The following is a 14,983-nucleotide window of genomic DNA, read 5'->3' as shown; positions in this document are numbered from 1 at the left end:
GAGATGTGAGGAGCGAAGGAAAGTGTCGAGTCAAATATGACCCCAAGGGTTTTAGCCTCACTGGAGGGAGCAGGAAGAGGGCCAAATAGAGGCCAGCCAGAGACTGAGGAAAGGGGGAGCCGGTGTGCTGATGAGGAGAATCTCGGTCTTACTGGTGTTAAGGCAGAGATCATTGGTGGCACACCATGCCAGGATAGCAGACAGACAGAGGTGAGAGAAGGAGAAGAGGTGGTGGAAGGGAGCCTGAAAATGAGTTGAGTGCCATCCACATAACACAGCAAGTGGGGGCAGAGAGCGGCAATGCAGTGGGCAAGAAGTGACAGGTATTGGTTGAACAGCCAGGGAGAGAGGTTCGACTCCTGGGGTATATCACAGGTAGAGATAGAAAGAGATAGAGGAGAAGAAGGACCCAAGATGAACCTGGGAGGGTCGATCAGAGAGGAAAGAAGTCAGTCACACCAGGGCCTGACCGGTAATCCCCAGGTTATCACAGTGATGGTTGTGCAGAATGGAATGTTTGACAGTGTCAAAGGCAGAAGAGAGATCAAGTAATATGAGAACACAGGGGGTGTTGGAATCAAGGTTGGAGAGCAGGCCTTCCTGCTCTCCAGTAAGCCGTTGACTGAGCCCTTGGAGCTGGTAATGATGATTCTCTCCCAATATAACCAGGTCAGCGAGTGAACTGGAAACCTGTAGAGCAGAATCTTAAGTTCTGTAGTGATCTTCCTTAAAACCACTAGTTCAAAGTCTTTTCCAAAGTTGTGCTTTTCTGCCCCAATTTGATAGCACATTTCCTCCTCCTGTCCAAATCTGGATTCCCTCTTTTTCTGCAGGATGGAAGTGCTAGTCCGCCCCAATTAGAACATTCACACTATAAATTGTGATATTCCTTTTTCACTTGGGAGATAGTTTAAGAAAAGTTGATATTAAGTATTAACTATGGAGAGTAAACATTATTTATTTAGAGTGTTTAGTCTTTCGAAGTTACCTCGGCAGGTCTCAGAGTAAGTTACCACATCTTAAGTAGACTGTACCACGTGTTGTCCTACAGGTCAGTTCATGAGTTCCAAGATGAGAAGGACCATTGGACTCTGCTGGACCATTGACGACCTGTTCACCATAATGGATGAGCCCTCGGAAGTGCACTGAAGTTTAAATCTTTGCTGAAGTGCAATTGGCCTGTGATGTGTATGTGTGTGTGTATGTGTATGTGTACCTGGCATGGAGATTGGAGGTAAAGTGGCTTACTGTGGTCGTGCCCTACAACTCATGGATCCTGATTCTTTCTACCAATTTATTTGCTTTTTGAGGCGGACCTGCTTTGCTGACTATTGTGTGCTTACTACATATTCCTCCAGTAGCATGGAGCCCAATCGGAGAATGGATGTTGAGTGGTTTACGTGGTCCTGCTCTACAACTCGTGGATCCTGAGTATTTCTACCACTTCATTTGCTTTGGAGGTGGTCCTGCTTTTTTGACTATTGTGTCCTTCCAACTTATTCCTCCAGTAGTGTGGAGAGTGGAGGTTGTGTAGTTTGCTGTGGTTCACTGCAGGACATCAGGGATAACAGGTAAAGGCAAGTCAGGGACTTAATATTTGCATTTTATTGTTGCAACCTTCACAAAGTAAATGTTTGGTCTACGTAGCTTGTCTAAACATTCAAACAAGTTGCTGCAGAACCAGATACTTGGACTGGTGACAGACTTGTTGTTTCTGAGTTCCCCGTCCACCCTTGCAACTAAAAATCAGACAATCAATTCCCTTTAAGGGTCGGGCACCAGGGGCATAATTAGCTGTGAGGTGGAGGCCCTTGAACAATTATGCATTTTGAACGATGCAGTCTGAACTCAATATAAATATGTGCTATAGACACTGTGCACTCGTTTAACATGCAGTTTGTTGCTACAGTTGAAAGTGAAGAAAGAGCCAAAAATCCATGTAGGGAGCTCTCTCCGACTTTCTACTCTGACTCGGATGAACACACATTGGAGGTTGCAAGGGTAACTGACTCCAGCACCTCTTATGCATCTACCCCACGGCTTGCGTCTAGATGGAAATCCTTTTGCCCTTCCACACAACACACCGCGAACAATGAATCCTAGGCGCAGACAGATCTTTCTTAGATTAACCACATTATTTCTACTGTCACTGGTCTCTACGAAGAGATCAGATAAGGTGCAGGCTCACAGAACTATTTTGCTTGCAATAAAAACTGAACTGGAATCCACAGATATAGAGATTAGCTTGCAGACTCATAGGTCTCAGCCCTCTCCTCTCTTAAACTCTGACTTATCATGAGCTGCGGCCATGATTGAGAGGGTTGCGTGTGAGCTAAGAGAGGGTTACACACCACCTTTAACCGGAGACTTGCCAACCCAGTCAGTGGAGATTGCAATTCCATCCTAAATTACCCCGAAACCTGTAGGACTTTGGTAAATGATTCTTCAGGGAAGGGGTTGGGCAAGAGAGGCAAGCTACACAGAAAAAAAAATAAAGGTAAAGGGTTGAAAACTCCGACATTAAAGTCTTTGGACTTCCCTAAGCGTAACCACACTTTTCTTGAACTCTAGGCTGTGAAAAAACAGTTAGCTACTGTAGCTGAAAGTCTGGATACAGCCGTGAATGACTCTGAGACCGAGGTTCACATCTCAGACACAGTGGAAGTCTTACAACAAGATGATTCTGTGTTTTAAAGGGCAAGAATACAGTGCCCTAGCCAGTCAGGTGTCTGTGAATACAATTTCTAAGACCTCTCTGTCTTCCATTTTATCAACAATGAAATCTACAGATGCACAGTGTAATGTAATAACAAATACCAGAACCTCTATGATTTGTGCTGATCCTTGAGTGTCCCCCTATCACACATCGCGGTCAGTCAACTAACACGGGGGCATACACTGTAAAGATGGCTGCTAAGTGCCTTTTACCAGCTTCTTTATGCGCTCCTGAGATGAACTCTACCACAAACCGATATAATGGTGTCAGGAGTGTTAGTACATCTCTAATGCACGCTGACAATGGAGGGTCTATTGCCCCTGCTGAGGATGTTACTTTGAACATTGAGTCTGTGTTGGTTCCATCTTTAAAGGTTGCATTCATTGGGGAGCCGTTTGGAAAGGGGACCCCAAAATATTCTGTCTTGGGTACTGCTACTGATCAGCAATCCATATATCCCCTAGGGGAAGTTTCCCGCACAGTAACGTTTGGTGGGCCTTTGAGGGTCTGTGTAGACCTCAGAAAATTTCGTAAATATACCTGCAGGACCTAAAAAAATCACAGGTTTGAGTGCAGTTCCTGGAATAAACTATCTAATTCTAGAAAAGAGCTGGAAGAGCCTAATGACAATGTGTTGGACCATAATGGGGCCCAATTTATTTATCAAAAGTTATCTAAGACTGGGAAACACCCCCTCGGTAAATGTTTGAGAGAAGTCAACCGGCTATGATCCACTCAGCCCACAGAGGAACCTTGTTATACCGCCGCTGGGGCTACTGAATGTAAAAACCTCTCTGCATTGCACTCATAGCGTGGGGAAAAACATAATCCGCGCCCACTTAAATATAAGGCTCCTTTTCAACTTCTTCTAGAAGGGTCATTGCATGATGGGAGCCTTATTTTCTGAAATTGCGAACTTCAGTTTAATCTCTACAAGAGACATTGAGAGTGTGGAATTTGTTGACTGTGAACACACTGATTTTGTGGTCATTGGGCTCGCTTCTAGAGTCGTGGTTGAATGATTGTTAAAAGAGGCCCCTACTTTGAAGCAAGTGGGGTTTCTTCTCACAACTTTTGATTTTTGCTGGGACTATTCTGAGTAGAGACCCAGTATAATTTCACACAATTATCGCATTCCAATGGTGAAATGGAACTGTGGAATCAGGACAGGTGAGCTTTTATAAAGGGGAGTAAAGTGAATCAGCAGGTCAGGCATCAGGACTGGTCTTGAATAGCTTCGGCCATAAATTGTAAATGTGGCTTTAAAACCTCTTATTGTAGGCTCTAGCGACGCACACCCTTTAATTAGCAACATGGAATACTAGAGGCAATAATCAACTCTTTTCAAATCCAGAGTTGGAGGTGATGTTGAGTAGCCTGGATATCATATGTCTTCAGGAGAATTGGTTGATGGAATATGTAGTTTGGACGGCTACACTGTTATCTCCCAAATCGGCTATTAAGTTCCTTAGGGGTAGGCCCAAGGAAGGTCTCAGTGCAATTTACAAAACCGATTGCGGTATAAAATGCACAGAAATGTTTGATGTTAACACTGGCCTCCTGAGAATGGTAGGATTCAACTGGAATATATGCTGGCATTAAGGCGTATGCCAGTTACCTACATTCTTGGCCAACTTGTCAGAGTTTATCTCTCAGTGGATGGGAATGAATTGGGAAGGTCATATTGTAGTCCTAGGGGACCTCAATTCTTACTGCCGCAAGGCTAAAATGGTGTCTAGTGTACAGAAACCAACTATCTATCGGGAGGTGGCTATATGTACTGATCTCTCTGGCATTTGTGATAAAAGCATCAAATGGAATAATTGTATGAACAGATTGGGCTTTAAATTACTAAATGGTACAATTGAAGGGGGAGTATACTACTTGGCATAGCGGCTCTCGTAGATACACTTTTGATTACACTTTTTCTTACTCATATTTAATGTCCATTTGTAATGAATGTGACATTTTGAAAAATGTCTGGAGTGACCATTGTTTACTGAAATGTGAAATTAATTGGCAATTCAGAACAGTATGTGAAAATGGTGGTGTATCAATTCTGCTTAATTCAGCTCAAACAGAATTGTGTGCAATCAACATGAGATTGACGAAGTGAATGATAAAAGTCAAGAGGTTGTGAATTGTACCGATTATAACTGGAAACTGAAGACTTTCACACAGGAAAGCTATGTTGCTTCTGTGATGGAGACTTTTGAACGTGTTACTGGGGGTACCCATAAATAAGGTTGTGGAAAATGACCTTATAATAAGAAAACACATAGGTTTGATGAAGCACTGGCTGACAAGAAGTAGGAATTGAGGCAACTGATTCAGGGCAGTATGGAAGCTTAGCCCTGCTCCCGCGGACTGCTTAGATCAAATGAAAGCACTCTGACAGGGATATAAAAACTGGGTTAGAAACCATTGCGGGCACAACTGGTTCAGGTTGATGCTGAGGTAATGTTGGGTCACCTTCAAAAGAAAGAGTTACAATCCTATTGGGCGCTGATGCTCAAAATAAGGTTTATAGTGATAATTTCGACAGTGAATGCTTCTACATACCAAAGTTTCGACAACAAAGCATCGAAAAAAAAAGTTTCAAATGCATTTTTTTTACATTTCTTTTTAATGGGGGGTCCCCCATCACCTCTGTTTTTTTAAAAAAAAATACTGTTTGTACTAAACGAAACCCTTTAACATAAATAAAATGCATTCGAAATTTCTTTTTTTCGAAACGTTGTATTCAAAGGTTTGGTGTGTGGAAGCTTTTTTTCGAAAGAATGACTGCATACCCAAAATAATAGTCTAGGAGAATGTATCATCAACGCTGTTACAGAAAGTGACTGGGTAAAACAGCTTTTTGGGAATACCTCTTTTGACAGTTGTATCACTGGGAGCAGTAACAATGAAGACCCCGACTTAACAGGAGCAATTGCTTTTGAGGTGCAGGACGTATTGGATGCGATTATGGGTGCCAGTGAGTCTAGAGCTACTTGCCCCAATAAGACCTTGCATAAGTTATTTAAGGATGCCCCTTTAGTATGGGCATGGTTTTGGAAGTTCCTCTTTGATGATATTTTGAAGACAGGTACCTTTCTGGTTAGCTGGGGGTCTGCTTATTTAATCTCAATATATAAAAAGGGGGTAGATCATCACCAGCATACTAATGTCTGATAACTATACTGGACTCGTACAGTAACATTTTTGCAATCATGATACTGAAGCACCTGGAGTCTTGGGCTCACAGTAATGACCCCTTTCCCCTTTTCAAATAGGTTTTTGGAAATCTCATGGAACCAATTTAAATGGGTTCTTGTTGGGTTGTCTTCAGGATTTCGCTAATAGGGGCAACTGGCGACATTGGATTTATCCAGTGCCTTTGATACTGTTATCAGAGCCAAATTATGGGAGAAATTGAGGCAATCGGGAATCGCCAAAGGTCTTCTCAAATTGATTATTTTGTCACATGAAGACACCTTTGTGAGACTGCGGGTGAAACAGGAGGGCTCTTTGACTATTAAGATACCAACGTATAATGGCCTAAGTCAGGGGTGTATCTTGGCCCTCATGTTTCTTTAATCACTATGTGGCTGATGGGGGTAAATCATTAGAAGATGTTTTTTTTGTCCCTCCTAAAATTGGACATCTGTCAATTTGTTGGATGGCTTATGCTGGCGACTTCATCCTGACTGACCGCACTGAAACGGCGCTGCCTCAGCTATTGGTAGCCTTTGTAGGCTACATTAAGGAAAACAACCTAAAAATGAATCCAAAAAACCTCCAGATTATGTCTATGGGGCAAAGAAAACATACACCAATTTTGAGCTGTTCCCTATATGGTAGAGCCTTGGAAAGGGTTAATCCATAATGTAGATGGGGTTTCCATTTACCTGCTCTTTAGATACTGTTTTTCTTGAGAACTACATGAGAGCAAAAGCTGATGTTTTTATTCCCCAAATGAGACATATTAAGCATCGATTCTGCACATTTTCAATTGTGACGTTTATCACATTTTCTGAAGGAAAGATTTGGCCAAAACTCCTGTACCGTATGGAAATGTTGTGATCTGGTGTAAGGCGCTGGGTGTTTCGAACTCCATTCCAGTAGCAGCCATTCAACATGAATTTGGCCTTACGTCATGAAAACCAAAGGGCCAATGTCGTCTCTTGTCACTTTATGGGAAATCATTGCAATCTTGCCAAAATAATATCTTACATCAGGACTTTGCAGAGGTTATGAACCAAGAGCAAATACCGATTTTGGAAAAGTTTAAAGCATGCTGCAAGAGTATATTGAAAGATCTTGATCTCACCTGCAATGAATTGGTGAATGATCCAAATAGGACAAAATGCAAGTTAATGGACCAGGGTTAGTCTAATGGTATCGTAAGTCTGCATGGCTATGCCTCTCTGAGACATTTACAATTGTAGCATATGTGTAGAGGGACTCTTTCCCCCTATTCGGTAAGGTTTCCATGCGACAATATTAGAAATGTATTTATTTGTTTCAGATGGAACTAAGTCCTGACTAGGGAAGTACTTCATAGAAGGAGTATGGTATCTACTACTGAGGTTCAATGTAGGTTTTGTCACCAGGAAGATAAGGTTGAAACATTGAAGCACCTATTGGTGGAATGTCCACAATTGTAATCTTGGAGGTATCTGCATTTTCAGAGACTTTTTGATGTATGGACCAGGATTCCTTTTTGGAAAAATGTTTTCTTGGTTTGAAAATATCAATTGTGGTCTCAGTGGAAAACTTCTTACACAGTCTAAAGCTAAGTGAGACTTAGATCTCAGGACTTTGAATGTAAATGGATTTTTTACAATTTTCATGAAATTAAGGGAAAGTGATGATTTTATGAATTCTTATTTTTAGAAATGAAATTGGTGATTTCACTATTGTCCTTTTAAAAATTGTTCTCTCTTTTCCTTTATATGAATTGTATTGAATTGTACTATTAAGTTTAATATTATTTTTGACCAATAAACAATACAAACAATAATAATAATAGTATGTGTGCCCAATGTATAATATTAAAAAGGTATTTTAAGGGATATGGATCACATAATTGAAACTGAATGTATCTAAGTTCAAAATAGTTAAAACACTAAATTGTGCTTCACAGTCAGAAAATGGCATTCACCCCATTGAACATCATTTAAAACCGTGGGTATGGATATTCCACCTTTATTTCCAGCTTTGCAAAATGGTACTGACTACAGTGGGGTGAGAGATTTTCAGATCCTTCACCCAGAACATCTCTGAAGGGATATGATTCTCATGCGGTAAAAGCAGTCTTATAAGAATTAATAAAAAGTGATGACAGAGGCTGCATGGAAATCATTTGAGGTATGCCAGGAGTCACATCTGCGACCCCTGTGGACTTCACTGTGACCTCTGGCACTGCTTCTGTGACGCCTGGTATAAGGATTGCAGAGGAACCAGTGGTGGCTGAAAACCATAGGGCAGACAGCAGAAGTCTATGCATTTCATTGGGTATTGAGTCTTTTTGACTCAGGACACAAATACAGTATTCATTGCAGCTGGCCTGGCAAAGTAAATACATTAATAATTCAGGGGTGACTGATCCTGAGCATGGGAGAGGCACATCACTCAGAGGAGCATCCCGTACCACACATGTTTTCTTGTCCTGCACTGCATAGAGAAGTGCAATAGTGACACCCATTATCCGTCACACTGATTTTGTGGGATTTCCACTCATTTGCCATTCAAGTGCCCACCCCAATGGTCCCTTTGACTTCAACAGTGCCCCGCTCCTTCCCCTTTAATGTTCTCATTATCCATCACTCTGATTTCATGGGAGTTCCTCTTGTTTGCCATGAATGCCCTTATTCAATTTCTAGCCCCCACCTGGCCCCCCACCATGGGTCCCTTTCACTTCAATGGAGCGCCACTCCTTCCTATTTAATGCCCTCATTCAAGCGGTACCCCATTATTGGTCATATTGATTTCTTAGGAGTCTCACTAGTGGTCGAATGCTGTGGCAGGATACGATCACACGTCATGTAAAATTGTTATGACAGTGTGAATCCTTCTTGAAGACAAGTATAACGTTTGTCACAATGTACTGAAGGAAACAGTGAGTTAGCACACAGGTAAGTACACAGTAAGTAAACTATTCTTCTTTAAGCATACCTATGTCATCTGTAGGTCAGCTTGGAAATGAGCACCTGCAGGGAGGTTACTGAGCCCTCACTACCATGAACCATAAGCATGTGCTACCAATTCTTAGGGCTATGGATTATCTTCCCTTATCAGAGGGCTATGGAAAAGTCTCCCTAACACCTACCTTTGCAGAGAGCAATTTGTGTCTGCATTAGGTCAAACTCAGCCTGCACATATTAATAATGGGAACTTTGGCATAGTTTGGCATAGTGTATGTTTTGTGGTAGTGGCACAGTTCTGTTGAAAATCCAGGTTTGTATCACATTTCAACTTGCAGGGCATACAAAGACCAATATGAAGGTGGGGAGTGTAAGGGATGTTAGACTGGGCATGACCAGGGGCGCCCACCAAGTGACTCTCCAGCCTCTCTCCTCCTTTGTTAATCAATCAGCCTGCTTTGGTGCACAATGGTCTCTGAGCAGTCATGTCAGAATTTCCTGCAATGCACAATCTGTAAATATGCCTAAAATAGCACAGCTGTCATCTTGTAGGGTCTCTGCTGGATGTAAGGAGGGAGTACAGGCCTAAGCCAGTAGCTCTTGGCAGCCTAGGGCCCATGGCTCTGCCTTATTTCTTTATTGGACCAGTGTGTGTGGGCAGGCTGGCTAAGGTTCACAGCATTTAGGAAAAGCATGATTTTGATGTGTGTGTGTGGCTCAACAACCAGAGAGTGCTGTACCATTGGCATGCACATCCATTGCATTAATGATTCACTGTGCTTGCTTAGAACCTGGCATTCTGCCATATTCCGATAGTCTCAGGGGATGTGAACATATTGTTAAGCTCAATACTTCAATCAATTTCTATTTGGAGACTTATAATCCTGCTGGATTAGTTAGTAGTGGGGTGGGATACTGTTCATCAAGAGTTTAAGTGACAGGTGGCCTTTTTTTAGGTAAGAATTGGTGCAGTCACACTGTGTGAGACTACACAAGACGTAGCTGCTTGGTATTAGGTTACCCACCTTTTGGTATAGGTCTGTTCTACACAAGTTGGTATCGTGACTGAGCAGCCAGGCCTATCTCAGGAGGGGTAAATGTGAGCTGTAGAGCTGTACAATTGAAATCTGTAATTACAAGTAACTAAGTAACAGTTACACTCAAGGTTTCTGTTATAAATAGTCATTTATTTATTTAATGCCAGTTTTAAATAAGCTTTCTTTAAAAAAGCAATTTGTTGTAACAATTCAAATACACTTTAAAATTACTTTTCAGAGTCAAATAAAGCTAGTGGATACTCTTTGGATTTGCTTCATACACTTCTCCTACACACTGCAGAGACTTCAGTCATAAGGATAGTACTTGCATTTATATATCACAGCCACACACATTTGAGAAAGAAAGGAAAGGGTTAGGGACATAAAAAGGTTAGAACAATTTCTCAGCAATTGTGAGGACAGCTGAATCCTCCAATGAAGTCTAGATAAGCCGTTCCCAGCAATACCAGTATACAACAAGCTACCACCTATGAGGGACAAACAGCATCAAAGTCAATGGATTTAGAAGAGTGCCTTTAGGGATCCAGGACTGTCAGTCTAGAAAAATGGATACCTCACATGATTGACGGCAAATGTATTTTGGTGGCCGTGGGCCAACCGTCTCATGCACGATATGATAGAAATACAGGTTTCCGAGTTTACCAATGAATGGCCATTTTGATGTAACAAGGATCGCCATTTTGTTTTCTAACAATTGCTCATTGCTTTCTGTTCAAATTGCTTCGCAGCACATTTTCTGCTTACACTGCTCAACTGTTAATATTGTTGTCTGAACGTGAAAGGACAAGGCCACAGGGCTGCGAGGCTAATAAGAGTTTGTTGAAACACAACGTAGCCAGCGCCGGGAAGGAATGCCTGGCTCCCTCCCAAATGTAGCCTTGAAGCAGAACTGCAGGGAATTTAATCATTTCACAGCTGCCAGCCAGTGTCGTTATATGGTAGAATATGTTAGGATAAAGCAGCTAAAGGCTTGAATTATGCTCTTCTTATGGCCCCCCTTTACGGAGCCCAGTAGAGCGTGTCGGCTCCCAGGACATGAATAGCACCTCATAGATAGCAAGGTCTGGAATGTGACTCTTCCCCCTTATGTAGCTTGCTTCCAAGAATAGAAGCAATGTATTCTGATCAACAAGTAAAAGATGTTTCCGCACTTGCAAAATTGCATATTGTTACTAGAATAGATATTTGAAGGTGTCATATTCGTCGAAAGTGTCCATCATCACACCAAGTTCAAAGAAACTCAATAAACAGGGGTGTTAAACATGTCACAGATGATTGTATGATATGCATTTTGTATATATGTAACTGATGTACGTAATTCGCTCTCTTGCGTCCCTCGAGGTCTAGAGATACACGTCGCGGGGCGTGAGATCGAGTTGGCCAACTGAGACTATTTGCTTTGCAATAAACCCTAGCTTTGGGAATACAACTTCGTGTCTGGAGTATCTATCGTGTGTGGTGACTTGCCTTGTTTCCATAGACGTGAGGGACCCTTAGGGGCCCCTTTCAAAACAGCCAAAATCATTTGGACACAGCCTACGGATCTGATACACTTTTTGGACAAACGTCTTGCACAAAGTTAGAGAGTTCAGAAAAATCAGTTGTAGGGTCACAAGCTGTTAAACTTGTGAGAAGGGAGTTGAATGCAGTGAGAAAATTGCAGATAAAGGCAATAAGGGAAGTACCCCAAGCCTAAGCAGTACCTCTGGTAAGAAGAATGGTCCAGCTAGATTACGTCTTGCTACACTGATGCAGACCCTGGTTCCTGAGCCTCAGTCATGGGGACAAGATGGAGGACGTCTGCAGGGCTCCTACGGCAGTACTCAGGAGGTTGTCAGCAGCTACGGGTTCTTTTTGGTTCAGTGGCCCTTTGCATGTTCAGCGCTTAGCAAACAGCACTGATGTGGATCTTGGACCCCGGTTGGACTTCTTTCACTCCCTCGGTCCTGCATTCTGGTGAGGGGACTCTGGATTTCGAGGTCCAGCTTCTTTAGGGTTATTAGGAGACTCCTGGAGCTTCTAGCCAGATTCATTCCGTGGAAGACGTTGCACTTGACTACGGATACTCAATCCTGGGCATCCGGCACTCGCAGCAACGGAAAAGCACAGCAAGTAGGGACTGGTGGTCTAGTGGAGTTCATCTCAGGGTTAGTTGGTCCCACTAACCCATGGGGAGAAGTTGTTACATCCGGAGCTTCTCTGTTGAGATAAAAAAGGAGGTCAGTACAGTAGCAGGGCTTCACCGGGCAAATCAAAGGTCCAGGAGGTTGTAGCAAGCTTTGTTCATGTTTTCTTCATCGACTCTGCCTGTAGTCCCAATGTCTTTTAAGCAGGTTTCTCCAATTCATGCACAGCCTAGGCTGTCAATCACACAGCCAGCCAATCAGTACTAGTTGCATTCAGACATTCCTAGAGACAAAGGACAGGGGAGTGTCCGGACCCTCCCTCACATCCTGTCCTTCCAGACACACTGGAGCCAGGGCCGGTCTTCAGGGCTGAAGCCCGCCAAAGGCAAGAGAACCAAAGGGCTCAAACGTGTCTCAACGCATAGATTAAAACTCAAGAAAGACCTCACAAACAGAAAATGGCAAAAAGATAAGACAGGGGCCATTTTGACAGACTGGTCACTCATCGGTGCTGTACTGCAGCAGAGGGTTCAGTCTACGGTAGAAAAGCACAATGGAAGGAACTATTAAGCCACTGCCACCAGACATTTAAAGTAGTGAGGGTAACATAAAATTGTTACATGAGAATGTACAAAGAGAAAAGGTAAATAAAGTCAATTTTATTTTACTATTCTTGGGAACAGTAGCTCACACAAGAAAAGGTATTTAAACCTTAAGGGAAATATAAAGAATTTGTCAGTGACACTGCACTGAAGGTGGTGTGTGTCACCATGCAAACAGTAGATGCATATGGAGTTTTTCAGACATCCAAAAACAGTGAAAACACAAAATCCAAATCAGGTAAAAACACATGGGAGAGATGCAAAAAAGGTCTCACCCACTCCAAGGTTAACATTAAAAAGTCCTAAGTCCACCAAATGAGCTGGGGGTCTCTAAGGTTGAAGGGAATTAGCAAAGAATTTAAAATTCTTCCTAACACCCACCACTTTCCACGCCCCTTTTTCATGCCACCTTTACCCCTAAACATTTGTTTGAACCCCTATCATGTTTACATAAATGTAATGCCCCCCCAAAATGTTAATATTCATTTTATATACAAACTCATAAAACCCCCAATACATTTAATATACATTTGAGGAACCACCCCAGAAATATATACATTTTATATTAATTGTACATATAAGTGGATAAGAACTTTAATTGATCTGATATAAATAGCTATATGTCTAAGGGCGGTTTTAAGGCTGTGATGCTGTTAAGGGTGGGTCTTATAATGCAGATATATAGCTGTTATTGTAGGCCCAAAAACACGTGTGCTCGACAGACTTTTCGGGGCTATTCAACGTACCGTCAAGGAAACTGTACTTGAACCAATGCAGTTATGATGGGGGAAAGCAGCCCCCTTCAGGTCATGATAGTTATACACCTTACTAGCTTATGGGCACATCCAACAGTCCTGAAGCAATGGAGGACTCGCATGATTTGATGGCAGACCATTAACCGGGGAGCTCTGCGAGAACACTGCTAGCAGTAAAACACCTCTCATTGCTACATGGGGCAGTCTGTTGGAGATTGCATTAAAACATTAAGGAGGAAACACCCATAGCCACGGCTAATTTGGAAATGGTTACTTGTGGTGATGACGTGGTTCTCGAGCAGCCGAAGGGGGTAGATCCTGTGCAATCATGTTCCGGTGAATTGGACTCTGAAGACGGTGGATACAAGTCCATGGTCATGCATCATGATGGAGATGAACTGACAGAGAGTGACTCCAACCCCATGAAGAATTTTGAGAAACGGGGTATAAATGAGCCTGGATACTAGCCAGAGTTATAACCATGCGTTTCTGTTTTTGTTTTCAGCTTCTAACTAATAAAAAGAGCGACATGAGGAGAGTCAAGCTGTCACAGACACTTTCAATATTTATTGTGTTTGCTGTTCAAATCAATTTGAAAACCTGGGGAATCTCTCTAATAGCCAGTGTAAGGAATGTCTCTTGCAACTTGACGCCAATAGTGTTAAATACGATGCAGACAAATCAGTTCTGATTTGGGTTGATATTCTAGCCATTCAGGGCTTCACAGCTATAGTGGTAACCACATTTTTAAATGACACTTTTACAGCCCATAAAGTTGATGATCCATAGCAGGTGGCTCATTAATGTCAGGAAATAGCCTATAAAGATAAGTCCTATGTAAAATATGCTAGATGCTGAGCCCTAAAGGCCTTGTAAAAATTATGTGTCTAATACAGCTAGCAACCCAGCTAACAGTTGGGAAAGGGGCAGAACAATGTGTGTATTGAACATTGTGGGCTATAGAAGTGGTGAATAACACCTGCTTGAAAATGAAGCAGTTTAGACAGGGGTGTTCACTGTGTGTTGGAAGCATCATTGAAAAAATTGTTTGCAGATGGGGGGATAAAGTATATCTAAAACATAACAGTAGAGCACTATGCATGGTGCCCCATAAACTGACCCATGAAGTTTGAGAATGTAGATTATTTACATGTATGTACACCTATTTGCAGGAAATAAAAAATGAACACCTGTTGGAAGGTGGTAAATTTAACCTGTCACCCGTCTGCGGATGTTTAGAGCAATTTGTGCTGGATTTACTTAAATAGGATCTGTAGGGTCATTAGGAGTTGCTGGTATCCTGTCGGTAATTCTGGCGGAATACTGGAACACAGTATTACCCTTCTCACTGCCTGATATCACAGAATTTCAGGGATGTTACAGGCAGCAGCAATACTGGTAATTTCCCATTCCATGGCGTCCTATAGGACTCCATGTGGGGAATTGCCAGTATATCCTCCAGCACCGGTTATACTGGTTACGGTAATACTGGCTGTTTTCTTTCTCCAGTTGGGGCCGTTTTACCCACACCTCTTGGCTGGATGTAAATCAGGTAACCCCCACCAGAAACTTGTAGTTATGTGGTGCAGAAAAAGTGG

Source organism: Ambystoma mexicanum, chromosome 3p (genome assembly GCF_040938575.1).
Source record: "Ambystoma mexicanum isolate Mex_15411 chromosome 3p, UKY_AmexF1_1, whole genome shotgun sequence".
Classification (NCBI taxonomy): Eukaryota; Metazoa; Chordata; class Amphibia; order Caudata; family Ambystomatidae; genus Ambystoma; species Ambystoma mexicanum.
The sequence above is the reverse complement of the archived record's forward strand: the minus strand, read 5'-3'. Positions refer to the sequence as shown.